Raw genomic sequence first — 14641 nt, forward strand, 5'->3', positions numbered from 1 at the left:
CCTGGTCCTATACCTTGGGTTTCGCTGACCCGATCCGCCGATGCCTATCGCTCCATCGCATGTCTTAAGTCCCCGATATCTCCGATAGCCTGCCTTCCTCCGACCCGATATATCGGCGATCGCTGATCGGGGGTTTTAAAGGTCTTGCGTTAAGTCCACCCTTTGCACTTCTTTCGATGCGATTTTCCCTTTTAAGGCTAAAAACCCATTTTTTTGGGAAAAAGCCTCATTTTCCAAAGGAACAAGGCAATCTTCTTTCTGCCATAAATTCATCATCCGGACTCGGATTGGAGTGCCGTTCTCACTGTTGGAATCAGGGTGACGAGCACTTCGATCTGATGTCAAAACACTTTCCTTTTTGCCACTTTGAATTTTGAGCTTTTCCATGCCATTGTATCTGAAGATCCACCTGGATCATCTGGCGCGATCTTGATCTGATGGTACCTCGAGAACCCATCCGTGAACGAATATGCTTCCTGTCCTCCTACATTATCCAACACTTCATCGTTGAACAGAGGCGGAAAATGATCATGCACGCAAGCGTCATTCAGCTTCCTGAGATCTACGCATATCCTTATTTCATCCTTTTGCTTATTTTCCTGAACCACTATTGGGCTTACCCAATCAGACTCTTCTACTGGTTCAATAATACCTGCCGCAAGCATTTTATCCAACTCTAAGCGGACCCTTTCTTTATACTTTGGATTGAGGCAGTAAGGCCTCTGCTTGATCGGCTTCGTGTCCGGTTTCAACGTAATTTTCATAACTCCCAGGTCCCCTATTATCCCCTTTAGGTCTGAGAACTTTGTAGGGAACAAGTCCTGGTATTCGCGGAGCAATTCAGTGACCTTATCTACTATTGCATCATCCTAGTAGTCCCCAATCTTTGCAAATTTCGGCTCTGCCTCTGTTCCAATGTTCACTTGTCTTGTTTTCAGCGGTGCAGTGATATCTGGATTTTCAATTTGTGGTCCTTCAACTTCGTGGTGACCTTCAGTCTCTGGGATATTAATGTTCCTTGGATCCTCGTCCTCTTCTTCGACAATCACATTGTAGCACTCCAACGTGTGGCGCAACTTGGTGGTCCAATCCGGTTGAATTAAGTCCAAGGGATCCTGCGGTATTCTGAAGATTGCTGCCTTGACTTCTTGTAATGCCTCATCAATACATTCAAATCCATCCTCAAAGCTAAACGTCATGAAGAACCCCTGTTGCAAAACGTCCCATTCTTTAGTGCCATGGCAAAGCTCTGTTTCCAAGTATTAGTTCATCGGTATTACATCCAAAGTATGACAAAATAGATGCACCCATTCACGCTGAGGCTCCGCTCCATAAACCTTAGTCCATTTGGTCAGGTGATCGCGTGGGTCATCCCTTCCATCATATTTCTCTGTTAGCCGAACTTGTGGGTGACCAAACCGCAATCTCATCATCTTTCTGTACACGCGACAATCATCAAAATTGTCTTTGTGCGTACCCCACCATCTCGCAGGCTTAGTGCGCAATGCCCAATCTCTGGCACTTCCCTTTCGAATGCATCCAAAAATTTATCGACATCAGTTAAACCATCATAATGGGGCAGACTCCTTACCTTCGAGGATACACAACGCAACGTAGATACTTCATGCAGTCGATTCTGCCAGTGCTCCAACTCCTCATCTGAATCTGATGTGCAGGAACTTTCGCGGTCCCAGGCAATGCGTCCATCTGCTGTCGGATTCACCCAATCCTGATCTCGTGTTGTTATCTTATAAATCTGGTCCAAATCATCATCGCTTTCATAATCACGGACCGGTTCAGTATAGCGCGGTCCTTTTGCAGGGTCCAGGGGCACTACTACGCGGAGAGCTTTCTTCTCAAATATCATCTTCCGCTTCTTCAAATTGATTACCCCATTCATGTCAGTGGCCCAATCAATCCCAAGGAGCGCAGGGTAGGGATTGCTGTCATCCACAATCTCTATCACTTCAAAATCAGCCAATGCGCTCGCGCCCTCAATATCAACTGTCACTCCTTGCAATCTTCCCATGGGGATGATTTTCTGTTGATTTGCCATTCTTAACTGAATCGGAGACCATTGCAGCGCAGGTCTCCCCATCCTCTCCCATGTCTGTTTAGGCAAAACATTCGCGTCTGACCCCAGATCCAAAATAACTTGATCCATCTCATATTCTCCTATTTGCGCAGTGAGCCTCATCTCACGCCCCGTTCTTGCCTTATGCTTACCAATCTTCCTGACTACGCGTGGTTCGTTAAGAGCATTTTCTTTTCCGGCGCACTTATTTATCAGCTCTTGCAGTCCTTTCACAGCCTTGCTATCGCGCAACAGCTTCATACAGGTCTCCAAGAAAGTAGTAAGCATGGAAGGGTCCATCTCTTCAGCTGGCTTATCCTGACTTCCTGAGGTAGAGGCCTCAACGAAGCTTTTCTTTGCTTCCATAAATGTTTCCCTTGTGCACTCTAGATCAAACCCAATCTCCTTTTCTGGAGCTTTGCGGACCCATTCACTTTCTTCAGGTTGCTTCCCCTTATCTTCGCCAGTCGTCATTCCACTCCGCAACACAATATTTACCTTAGGATCCTCTTCGCGAGGCTCAACCCTCATCATCTGCAGGTTCTGAGTTGGCTGCTGAGGCTGCGCCCCCTTTTCGCGTATCTTAGCTAATAATACAGGGCAATCCTTTGTCACATGGTCAAACTGAGTACAATATCGGCATGATAGACGTGTTGGGTTCGTGCATTCTCGTGCGTAGTGTCCCGGTCCCCCACAGTTGTAACAAATAACTTGTCCCCAACCTCTACCAGGTCCTCCTCCACCCCGGCCTCGTCCGCGCCCCTGATATTTGCTTCGCGCTCCCCAGTGCCTTGGTCCGGAGGCCGGGTTTCTACGTGCACTCTATATGCGGGTGTTCTATCCATCATTAGCTCATAGCTATGACAATTACGCTCATCATGACCCACTGATTGACAGAAGTTGCAGAAGAGCTGTTGCGGTGTCTGTACAAATTTCTGCAGCAAATGGCAATTGTCTGTCACATGTTTTCCAGCTACCTGATAGATAGCACACCATAGCGCGGGCCTTGTACTTGGCCCTGCTTGAGCTTCCGGCCTTAGAGGCATTGGTCCCCCTGCTGCAACATAATTCGCGAAGACTGGACAATGATCTTTGTCATGCCCCTGACTTTTGCACTTCAGGCACCAAACTTCTTTGCGCACCTCTGGCCGAGCTGCTCTATCTTTCTTCAGACTCTGAAATTCTAGGCACAGGTTCTGCAACTGTGCGTGAATCTGCTGAACTCCCAAATTAGCATCCTACATCGGCGTCTCATGCAATCTCATTGTAATCTCCAGGGCTTTTGCCTGGGTCCCAATCTTTTGCTGCGATAAAGCAACCCTCAGATGAGGCAGGAGCGAAGCCACAAACCATTCGCGGTGCTGCCCATTCGTAAGATTCATGTTGGCTTCGCGGATTGTGCACTTCAACCTCTGATCCAAATCCTAGGGTGTCTCGCCAGGCTTCATCATGATCTCCTTGAATCCCACAATTTATTGAGCTTCAAATTTAGGCCTACTGAACTCCTTATTCAACGCGGTCTGAATATTTGCTAATGAAGCCATCAGGTTATCAGTGCAGTACTTGATGTACCATGTTAGCGCGCGTTCCTGCAAAGCAGTAACCAACGTTTTTTTCTTCATCTGATCATCTGTAATACCCTGAGCTTCCCATACAGTCTTTGCGACGAACCAAAATTGGTCTAGGTCCTTAGTTGCCGACCCCTTGAACACAGACAATTTTACTGAATTCGCCATATTGGATGGTGGCGATGGTGTGGGTGAAGGCATATGCGACGGAGGTGAAGATGGAGGTGGTGTGGGTGGATGGGGTATTCGCGGGAACCCTTGTCTTATCAACTGAACAACGCTCTGCGGAGAAGCTTGTGTTGCTTCCTCGTTGTCACTCAGAGGAGGTCCAATTAGCGGGCTATATTCAGGGCCTGTTTTCCCTCTATCCTTGAAGATCTTTCCACTTTGCGTAGCTCCAAACATCAAGGTAGCTGCATAACCCGCTTTTCACACAAGAGCATCTTAATCCAAGTATTTAAAGACCTTAAATACTTACCTCGCGGTCCCTTGAAGAAGTGTCGCTTTGTTTCGCTGTAATTGACCGAGGTATCAACCGTGAACTCTGTCACAAACCCTCCTATGATACGATCGAGCCAATGATCGACAACGAGTGCAATCTTATCTTCAGAGGCTTCCAATCTTTGCACTAACTCCGGGGTCCAAACTATCGGACCGTCAAGTCTCCACCTTCCTTGGCCATTTCCCAATTTTGTGATCCACTCGTATAATTCAACCGGGAAGGAACAGAAGAAGTTTTCATGTATCTCTGTGTACAGATATCTGTCCAACCACTGTTCTTTCGTCAATCGCGGATTCTTGTTCTCTTGCGCCGCGAATTCGTGGATCTTTCTATCCAACCAGTCTTCGATCTCCTTCTTAGTTGGATTCCAGTGATGCGACATCACACATCTCTTTATGTAGATCCCGATCCCGCAAGGAAACCTTTTTTGGCTTGATGGGCCCTGACCCAGGTTCAACGTTAATTAGCCAAGCAAATCCCTACACTACTGGCCCTTTCAGCATCAATCTGTGGAGCGTGGACTGAAGTCTCACCCAAAGCAGTATGGGGGGATGCAGGAACCAAGTTTCCGCACCCAGAGATGGTAGTGATGTCGTTTTATACCCTAAACCTTCATTCACGCTCCTTTTAGTCGTCCTCTAGACCTCCGCGAAGGTCTACGACTGTCCTTCGCATACCCTAAATAGGCGGATCAGACACTTACACGCCTCTATAATTACTCTTACTTCTGTATTTACCCAGATTAGCTTAAGTATCTGATAACTTCAACATGCATTAAGATGATCTTCGCGTAAATAGATATTCTTACTTGCGTTCATATAACAAAGCAAAGCATATGGATTCGCGCATCAATACAACATTAAAACATAAACCCAGTATTCATCATAACATAATCATATGCATTTATAACAGAAGTAAAATAGATCATACACAGATAATTCCAGAATAATTCTCTTTATTGATGCTTCAGATCTTCTTTACAGACTCTAACCGCCCTACGCACACAGCTGCAGGGGTCCGCGCACTCAGCTGCGGACTTCTACCCTAGGCCTCTGCGCACACAACTGCAAAGCCTCTTTCCTACGCTAAGACTCTTCGCTCTTAGCTCTCACAGACCCATTACATCCATCAATGACTCAAAACATACCAAGAACTGAACTGCCTTAGACTCTTCTAAGACTTCCCTTTTATACAATCCCATGGTCCGCGGACCATGGGTAGATCTCCTAAAGCTGACATGACTTACATAAACTAAGGGCGGAAACCCTTTATGACACTTCACATCTTTGCGCTCCGCGACCACAAAATGCGGAGACTTTACACTTCTTATACAAAAACTTTGGCTTTCTGCCCCAAAACTTGGGCTTTTAACCCCAAAATTGACCCTAGGGGACCCGTTCCCAACATCTAGTTGCATAGGGTCTTGTTGCAGGGGTAATGGAGGCCTAGAATGGGTTGTAGCCTTGCACAACGTAACCAAAGGCATGATCAGAGAGTTGGACAAAGTTAAGAAATGTGGCAGTATGAAAGAGGTTGCTGAGCATTGATTCTGAAGGCTGTTCACAAACGTAGTTGTGAACAAAATGTTTAATAAGTTGATCATACAATGATTTGGTGTGCAAGTTTACTGTGAGAAGTTTGATTTTTGGAGTTGAGTATGCAAGTGATTTTGAAGAGGCAAACATCCTTGTGAGAAATTGATGTGCAGAGGTATTGGAGCAACATGATTTCTGTGAGTATAAGTGGCAAAAGGATCTGCCAGATGTCAAGGACAACAAGTGCGGAAAGGGTTGATCTAGATGGGCTACTTCAGCAAGTAAGCTATGTGTTTGTTTTTGTCTATTTCTTTGTGGGCCGATTGTAGATCTAATGTTGCAAACTGCAAGCCCTAGTGTTGTATGCTATGTATACTATTTGTAATGATGATCAAGGGCCATGATCCAGCTATGTGTTTGTTTTTGTCTATTTCTTTGTGGGCCGATTGTAGATCTGATGTTGCAAACTGCAAGCCCTAGTGTTGTATGCTATGTATACTATCTGTAATGATGATTAAGGGTCATGATCCCTGTTATGGGAGCCCCATGATTCTTTTATTAACGGGTTAGTAAAATAATCGAGCTCAAATCACTGTGTAGTATGTACTAAATTGATTTCATTGTTGAAGATTTCCGCTATGCAAAGTGCTTGGAGTTGTGTATTTCAGTGTGTTTGTGATCGTGTTCTACACATAGACCTGATTTTGAGGTTCCAAGAAAAATCAATATGGTATTAGAGCTACTTTGAAGGCATGTGGATCAAAGTGTGCGTAGGAAGCAGAGTGTTCCAGTCAAGCTTGTGTAGACTCAAAGGGAGTTTAACTTTAGAGGGAGATTGTGAAGGATTGACAACTGACCTATGGAAGTTCAAGTCTTCAGGTTCTAACAAGATCGAGAAGTTTTTAGCCCATGTAGGGACAATCATGGATCATACGAGAACATTCATGGTGGTGCAAGGAAAGCCATAGATACTGTGGAGACAAGCATGGATCTTGTTGTAAAAGTCATGTTGCTTGTGAGAACATTCATGCACCATGCAAGACAAAGCTAGGCCTCAAGGTGACTGGTAAAAGGGCCGAGGCCTTAGGATCATGCACAACAAAGAAAAGAAGGGCCAAAGTTGAATTTAGGAGGCCAAAATTGGGCAGATAGCTCTGTGGAAGGTTGTGACCTTGAGAGAGCTAGGGACAATGGAGAAATTTGATGAAGATTGTGGCAAGGACGTTGCTGGAAGGGCCGAGAAGCTATAGGCGTTTGTTTGACAAGCTGATCAGGCAATCTGAAGTGTTAGAAGTCCATTCGTCATGCTGGGGCAGCCAATAAAGCATCTATTGAAGAGATTTGAGACCACCATAGGGCTAGGAGACCTAACTGAGTTTAGATCTAGAGGCTTAGGGTTTGATCTAGTTGCATAGGGTCTTGTTGCAGGGGTAATGGAGGCCTAGAATGGGCCGTAGCCTTGCACAACGTAACCAAAGGCATGATCAGAGAGCTGGACAAAGTTAAGAAAGGTGGCAGTACGAAAGAGGTTGCTGAGCATTGATTGTGAAGGTTGTTCACAGACGTAGTTGTGAACAATATGTTTAATGAGTTGATCATACAATGATTTGGTGTGCAAGTTTACTGTGAGAAGGTTAATTTGTGGAGCTGAGTATGTAAGTGATTTTGAAGAGGCAAACATTCTTGTGAGCCATTTTTGTGTAGAGGTATTGGGGCAACTTGATTTAGTATAGGTGACAAAAGGACCTGCCAGATGTCAAGGACAACAAGTGCAGAAAGGGTTGATCTAGATGGGCTACTTCAACAAGTAAGATATGTGTTTGTTTTTGTCTATTTCTTTGTGGGCCGATTGTAGATCTGATGTTGCAAACTGCAAGCCCTAGTGTTGTATGATATGTATATCTGTAATGATTGATCGAGGGCCATGATCCCTAGTACGAGAGCCCCATGATTCTTTTATTGATGGGTTAATAAAATAATTGAGCTTTGGGCTCAAATCATTGTGTACTAAATTGATTTCATTGCTGAAGATATCCGCTATGCAAAGTGCTTGGAGTTGTGTATTTCAGTGTGTTTGTGATCGTGTTCTAGACATATACTTGATTTTGAGGTTCCAGGAAAAATCAACATGGTATTAGAGCTACTTTGAAGGCATGTGGATCAGAGTGTGCACAGGAAGTAGAGTGTTCCAGTGGAGCTTGTGTAGACTCAAAGGGAGTTTAACTTCAGAGGGAGACTGCGAAGGATTGACAATTGCCCTATGGAAGTTCAAATCTTCATGTTTTAACAAGATCGAGAAGTTTTTAGTCCATGCAGGGACAATCATGGATCATACGAGCACATTCATGGTAGTGCAAGGAAAGCCGTAGATACTGCAAGGACATGCATGGATCACGCTGGAAAAGTCATGTTGCATGCGAGAACATTCATGCACCATGTAAGACAAAGCTAGGGCTAGTACAAATAAGTCGTGGCACATACTTGGACGGATATGGCTACATAAGGAAAGTCATGACTCATGGAATGAGGTCATGCACATGTGTGGAAAGTCATGGAGTTGGAAGCTTGAAGGAAATACCTTCCTCACTAAGAGGGACTGCTAGATTTTGGGTAGCTCGGAAGGTAATTCTGAGAGAGGACAACCCATCAATACATTGTTTGTTGGGCGATTTACCCAAAAGAGGGGTTTTGGACCCATGATGTGGGTATAGGACCAAGAAAGAAGAATTAAATATTCTAAGGGTCAAAGAGGCTAAAACCCTAGATCTAGAAGGTTTCCTAAGCGACTCTAAGGAAAAGTATAAAAGGATTCTAAGAAGAGGCTTATGACACATCGGGTGCAAGAGAAATGTAGCCCTCTTGTGCTAAGAGTGCCTTAAGAGGGCCAAATTTTCCTTAAAGTAGTCGCAGGTCTTCAAGTAAGTTGAGCTGAAGTATCTTTGAGAGAACAAACATCTCAAAAAGAGGTTGTGTCTATGTTTCTGAGCAAATCAAGTTAAAGTGAGCGCTAAAGAGAAGCCGTTATGTCAATAAAGGAGGGGCGGATGCCCTAAAGTTTTGTTTGCGTCTTTTGTGAGGGCCGAATCCCTAATTCTCTATTACAAGAAGGTGGAATACGCCTCAAGGTGATTGGTAAAAGAGTTGATAGGCCTTAGGATCATGCACAACAAAGAAAAGAAGGGTTGGAGTTGAATTTAGGAGGTTGAAATTGGGCAGAGAGCTCTGTGGAAGGCCGTGACCTTGAGAGAGGAAGGAAAAATGGACAAATTTGTTGAAGACTATGGCAAGGAGGTTGTTGGAAGGGTCGAGAAGCTACAAGAGTTTGTTTGACAGGTTGATCATGCAATGTGAAGTGTTAGAAGGCCATTCGTCAGGCGGGGGAAAACAACAGAGTATCCACTGAAGAGATCTGAAACCATTGTAGGGCTAGGAGACCTAGCCGAGTTTAGATCTAGAGGCTTAGGGTTTGATCTAGTTGCCTAGGTTTGTTGTCACAGGGGTGATGGAGGCCTAGAATGGGTCGTAGCCTTGCACAACGTAACCGAAGGCATGATCAAAGAGCTGGACAAAGTTAAGAAAGGTGGCAGTACATAAGAGGTTGTTGAGCATTGATTGTGAAGGTTGTTCACAACTACGTTTGTGAACATGTTTAATAAGCTGATCATATAGTGATTTGATGTGCAAGTTCACTGTGAGAAGGCAGATTTGTGGAGCTGAGTATGCAAGTGATTTTCAAGAGGCAAACATCTTTGTGAGCAGTTGATGTGCAGAGGTATTGGAGTAGCAAGATCTCTGTGAGTATAGGTTGCAAAAGGACTTGTCAGATGTCAAGGACAAGTGCAGAAAGGGATGATCTATATGGGCTACTTCAACAAGTAAGCTATGTGTTTGTTCTTGTCTATTTCTTTGTGGGCCGATTGCAGAGATAATGTTGCATACTTCAAGCTCTAGTGTTGTATACTATGATACTAGTTGTACTGGTGATCGAGGGCCATGATTCCTGGTAGGGGAGCCCCATGATTCTTTTATTGATGGATTAATAAAATAATCGAGCTTTGGGGTCAAATCACTATGTACTAAATTGATTTCACTGCTGAAGATTCTTGTTGTGCAAAGTGCTTGGAGTTGTGTATTTCAGTGTGTTTGTGATTCTATTCTAGACATAAACTTGATTATGAAGTACTAGGAAAAATCAACAGGCCAACAGACCTGTCAAAGCAACTGACAACAAGTGAGGCTCGAATAGGAGTTAGGGATGCAACCAAGATCCAACCATTGCAGGAAGATCCGCCAGTGGAACAAGCACATAGAAAGTTGGCAGAGAAGTAGCCACAACACAACACAGAGTGTTGTCAGTTCTAAAACTTCCAACAATAGAGTTTTCAGTTATGTTTTCGGAGATGGATGCAACTAGTTTATGGTTCGAGGAGAGGTTGGAGGGTGCATTAAATTTCATCCCTTGGAAGGCGAGGGTTTCATTGATTCTCACGAAGAATGGCATATGGGGATTTGCCGACACCAAACTCACCCCACCTACAAATTCTACAAAACTGGTCATCCACAATTAGAAGGACGTGAAAGCCAGAAAGATTATCTTGGATGCGGTGAACGATCATGTGATTCCTCACCTATCTGAGAAGAATACAAGGGAGATGTGGGAAATTGACAAAGCTATTCCAGAGCGATAACACCAATAGGGAGATGGTGTTGAGAGAGAAGCTCACAAACACCAGAAGGACCATATTAGATACTGCGACCACCTATCTCATCAAAATCACACAGATCTGTGATAAGTTGGTAGCAGTTGGGGAGGTTGTGATAGATTCATAAATGGTGAGGACGACCTTGAATGGCTTCGCAAAGTCACGGGCTCCTTTCAATCAAAGGCATTGTTGCACAAAGGAAGCTTTCTGATTGAGACAGACTGTGGGATGATTTCATTTGGGAAGAGATTTAGGAGAAATCTCTGTAAAGAGGCCAATTGAGAACTTGACACTTGCTAGTGAGGCATAAGAATGGGAACGACATGCCCCTAGACTATGTCTCTAGCACTTGCTCTTCTATCATGAGTTAGATGTACTATGTTAGCGGAATTAACATGCAATTTTAACCTAAGTACAATCCATATTACTTCACTTCACTTCTACTTCACAAGTATACAATCATCCACATATAAAGATATGCCACAATAATATGTCGCAATACAATGTCACATTGCACAAAGCTATGTAAACATCAATGTACAATGTGCACCAGATTATACAAGTACAAGGGCAACATCTCTGGTTCCCAGCTTTACATTATAAACTTCAACAATTTTACAATGTTACAACATCAACAGATTTCAACGTTCGCTTACTTTCATGTACAACAAACCCCAACTCGTGCCATGGCACTCTTGGCTTGGCCGCATAGCTTACATAGTGCAAAATGTGCCAAACTTGGTTGTGCCATAGCTCTCTCAGCCAGCCCACACAATGTCTCAACACAAGTCTGTTGTGCACCCTCAAGGCATGGTCGTGCCATAGTCTCGCCCTACTTGCATGATTGTCTCGCCTTGCATGACTCGTACAAGACCTTTTGCAACACGAAACTCGTACAAAACCTTCACCCAAATGCTTCCTCGTTCCATAGTCCGTTTGTTCGGTTGGGCCTAGCTCGTTCCTTCCGTTCCGTCTCGGCTCTTGGTTCTCCATTGGGTTATCTGTCTTCATTGTTCGGCTGCGTTGGTTGCTCCACTCGTTCCAACTCCCATTGATTTATATGGCTCGGGTGGAGGGGCGCATAATACTTAAAAGATTAGATAAAAAAGTTCAATAGAGACACCCTCTCTAAACTCTTCATCTTCGAATGACTGCCCTGACAAGTTACCCCTGATTTTGATAAACTATCCACCATTATGTTAAGTTCTTGGAATATATGCTTGTAGGAGACAAATGAAAATTTGCTATTCCAGTCCATCACCTGATCCTTTAGAGACTAAGCCCCAGATTTTGAAAACGGATATCACCATTCATCCAATCTATATTTAATCTAGAGTCTCCAAAAACCTGCATTCTATCCACTCCCCTTTTGAATCACAAGTCTGAGTAGAGCTGTGAGTGCAGTAAGTTCTGTGCAATTATTTGTGCCATAGCCTAAACCCAGATAGAAGGAGAAAGTATGGAAGGCTGACAGACTGACTGTAACCTCAGCTCCACACATCTCCAGGTTAACCTGTGAGGCCCCATCAAAGTAGGTCCATGGCATAGATTCATCATCTCCAATGGCTCTATCTGCCTAGTGATTTTGGTCTTTGCATTAGATTTAAATTCCTCATGACAAAACTGAAGTCTGGGAAATACCTGAAGTTGGGTGAAAGTAGCTCCTTGGAAGATTATTTCATTCCTCAAAATCCAGATAGCCCAGCTCACAATGATTGGGAGTGCTCTGAATACCAGGATCCTCATACCATGCTTAGCCTGTGGCAACGAATTGCCTCCCCACTGTCTTGCATCTCAGATGAGAGATTTTACGGGCTGGCCAAACTTAGTAGAATGGCAACCAAGTTCCAACGTGAAGAGTACTTTCCTCGTGTCCTCTGCCATGCATTCAAATACTAGGTCCTTGCCATTGTCTATTCTATAGTGTATCCCAGATCAGTACCTTGTTTGACAAGGCTAACCAAAAATATAGTTTAGTTTTTAATGTCCTCCTTTTTAACTTCCATAGGTGTACCGACCACCATTCAGGACTTGCTTGGATATTTTCCACAAACAGGGATGATCACTCAAGCTTAACAGTGAATGCACCAGAGACCTCGCCTTGGCTTAATTGCACTTCCTACCTGCACTCTCAGCCCAGTTTCCCTCCAAGGATAGTTCTGATGGGTGAAGAAGCATCACCCAGAAAGTGATTGTTATAATCATGAAGGGTGTACAACAGTGCACCTGATCACTTAAAATTATATTCGCAACCAGTCCAAGGATCTGTCCTTATTTTGATTCTGCTTCCATCAATTATCTTCCATGCTTCTGCGAGCCTAGGATTGGGAAGGAGGCAACCAGTGCTTTCAAATAATAGAACAGATTTGAGTTGTATTTTGTGGGCTTCTAACCCATCCTCTATCCTTGATAAGGGAGGTATATACTATATACTTTGCCTTAGTTACCTGCTGCAACAGACCATCTTCACCCACTAGTCTCCATAAACAATTTTGTTGTGAAGGCTCTTCCAAACACTTTAATATTTTTGAGCTCCCATCCTCCAAAGGATTTAGGCTTTGAAAGCCTCTTCTAGTTGACAATGCCGTAGGATCCTTCTCCTTTTTCCTTTCCACACGGAATTAAAAACCTTTTTTCTTATCTTCTTCTGAATGCCAATGGGAATGTATGCTGGTGAATGCCTGAAAACTGGCATTGCCTCTAGTACAGATTTGACTAAAGTGAGTCTAGCTACTAAGGAGAGCCACTTGTTGCACGAGGTCTGAACTCTCTCTTTAATTTTGGAATAAAGCCACATCCAATCCTGAAAACCTTAGCCATTTGTCTTCAGAACAAACCCCAGGTAATTCATCTATTTTTTAAAAGGAATTTCTGTGAATGGAATAATGATTTAAAGCTCTTTCTTGCCCCCTTAGAATGCCATTAAAGGCAATTGAAGACTTCTGAACTTTTATCTGCATCCCAGTGGCCTTCATGTAGAGATCCAAGACCTCCCTGTGTCTATTCTTGTCCCTCACTGATCCATTTCCAAATAACAAGACATGGATGCTTATGATTGATTTCAAGGAGCACATTTTTACATCATTTAATCATTGTAAGAATTTATTGCATGGATATTTATCAGTTTTTCCTGTTGATATTATTACGATATGTGTGATTTGAGAAAGAAATTTCTCATCAATTCTTTCTGAATGGCATCGTTTTTTCTTTTTCTTTTCTTTTCCAGGAATTTGCAGATTCCTTAGGGATTCCTTTTCTCGAGACAAGTGCAAAGAATGCCACTAATGTTGAAGAAGCATTTATGACCATGGCATCAGAGATAAAAAAGAGGTAAGCATGATGCAAATCTGATCAATCAGAACAAGGGCTTCCAAACTTTTATAAGTTTCTTTTCGAGCCAACTATTAATCCGAATGCATGCTAGGCTAATTTTCATTGTTTCACCAATTAATTTTTTTGGTTTATTTCAAATTCAGGATGGCAAATCAGCCAACATTGAACACTGGCAAATCTGGCACAGTGAATGTTGGTGGGAGTCAGCCTATTCCACCGAAGAGCGGCTGCTGTTCATAGTTTCGAGTCTTGGATCTCAGGAGCATTCTGGTCAAGTAATTCTACATAATGTATGCGGCGATGTTATGGTTGCATCAGGTATTTTGGGAGCTCTTTTGGAAAATAATGCAAGGATACATAAAGTGATGCTCGATGCCCAAGTTCAGTGCACTGGCTGATCTGGTCAAAGAGCTGTTTAGAAATGGGGATTATCAGAAGTTTTCAGAATTTTCAAGGGGATTTCCTTTTCACCGTAGTTGACAGTTTCCGTCTTATCATCATTAAAACCAACAAATTGAACTTATAATGTGAACTAACAGCTTAAACATATAATATGATTCCTTTTTAAAGTTTCTTTGGTCTTTTGTTCTCATTCTCAGACTACTAATATTGACTATACTATGAAAAAATTGGATCTTAACCCGTTATAACTTATGACTGCATCACTCTTTGTCCACCTTGCATGTGTAAATATCCATTTTGACAATTACATAACCAAGATTTAAATTATAGAATGTTTCAAGGATATTTGCAGCCTCATAAAATCATTTAGTAAGAACGATTTTGACCACTGCAAAGGAAAAATTACTGAGATTGCAAGATACATTCCTGTTCACTATCATGAACATTAGAGAGATGGAATAGCTGGTAATAGCTTGCCAGGTTCCAGCTTTCAGTGATTTATGTCTAAGTAGACCTATGGATTG

The 14641-nt window shown here is 43.2% G+C and overlaps 1 long non-coding RNA gene across 1 annotated transcript; it reads left to right on the plus strand.

Moving 5' to 3' along the window:
- Positions 1 to 8415: 8415 nt before the first annotated feature.
- LOC149211799 (uncharacterized) lies at positions 8416 to 14288 on the plus strand. Its single transcript, XR_016250726.1, has 2 exons — positions 8416 to 13712; positions 13859 to 14288. It is a non-coding gene; the product is annotated as an uncharacterized LOC149211799 (long non-coding RNA).
- Positions 14289 to 14641: the final 353 nt, after the last annotated feature.

The sequence above is a fragment of the Pinus tabuliformis genome, chromosome 1_1, assembly GCF_031772625.1.
Source record: "Pinus tabuliformis cultivar Carrire ecotype Pingquan chromosome 1_1, CPIR1, whole genome shotgun sequence".
NCBI classification, from domain to species: Eukaryota; Viridiplantae; Streptophyta; class Pinopsida; order Pinales; family Pinaceae; genus Pinus; species Pinus tabuliformis.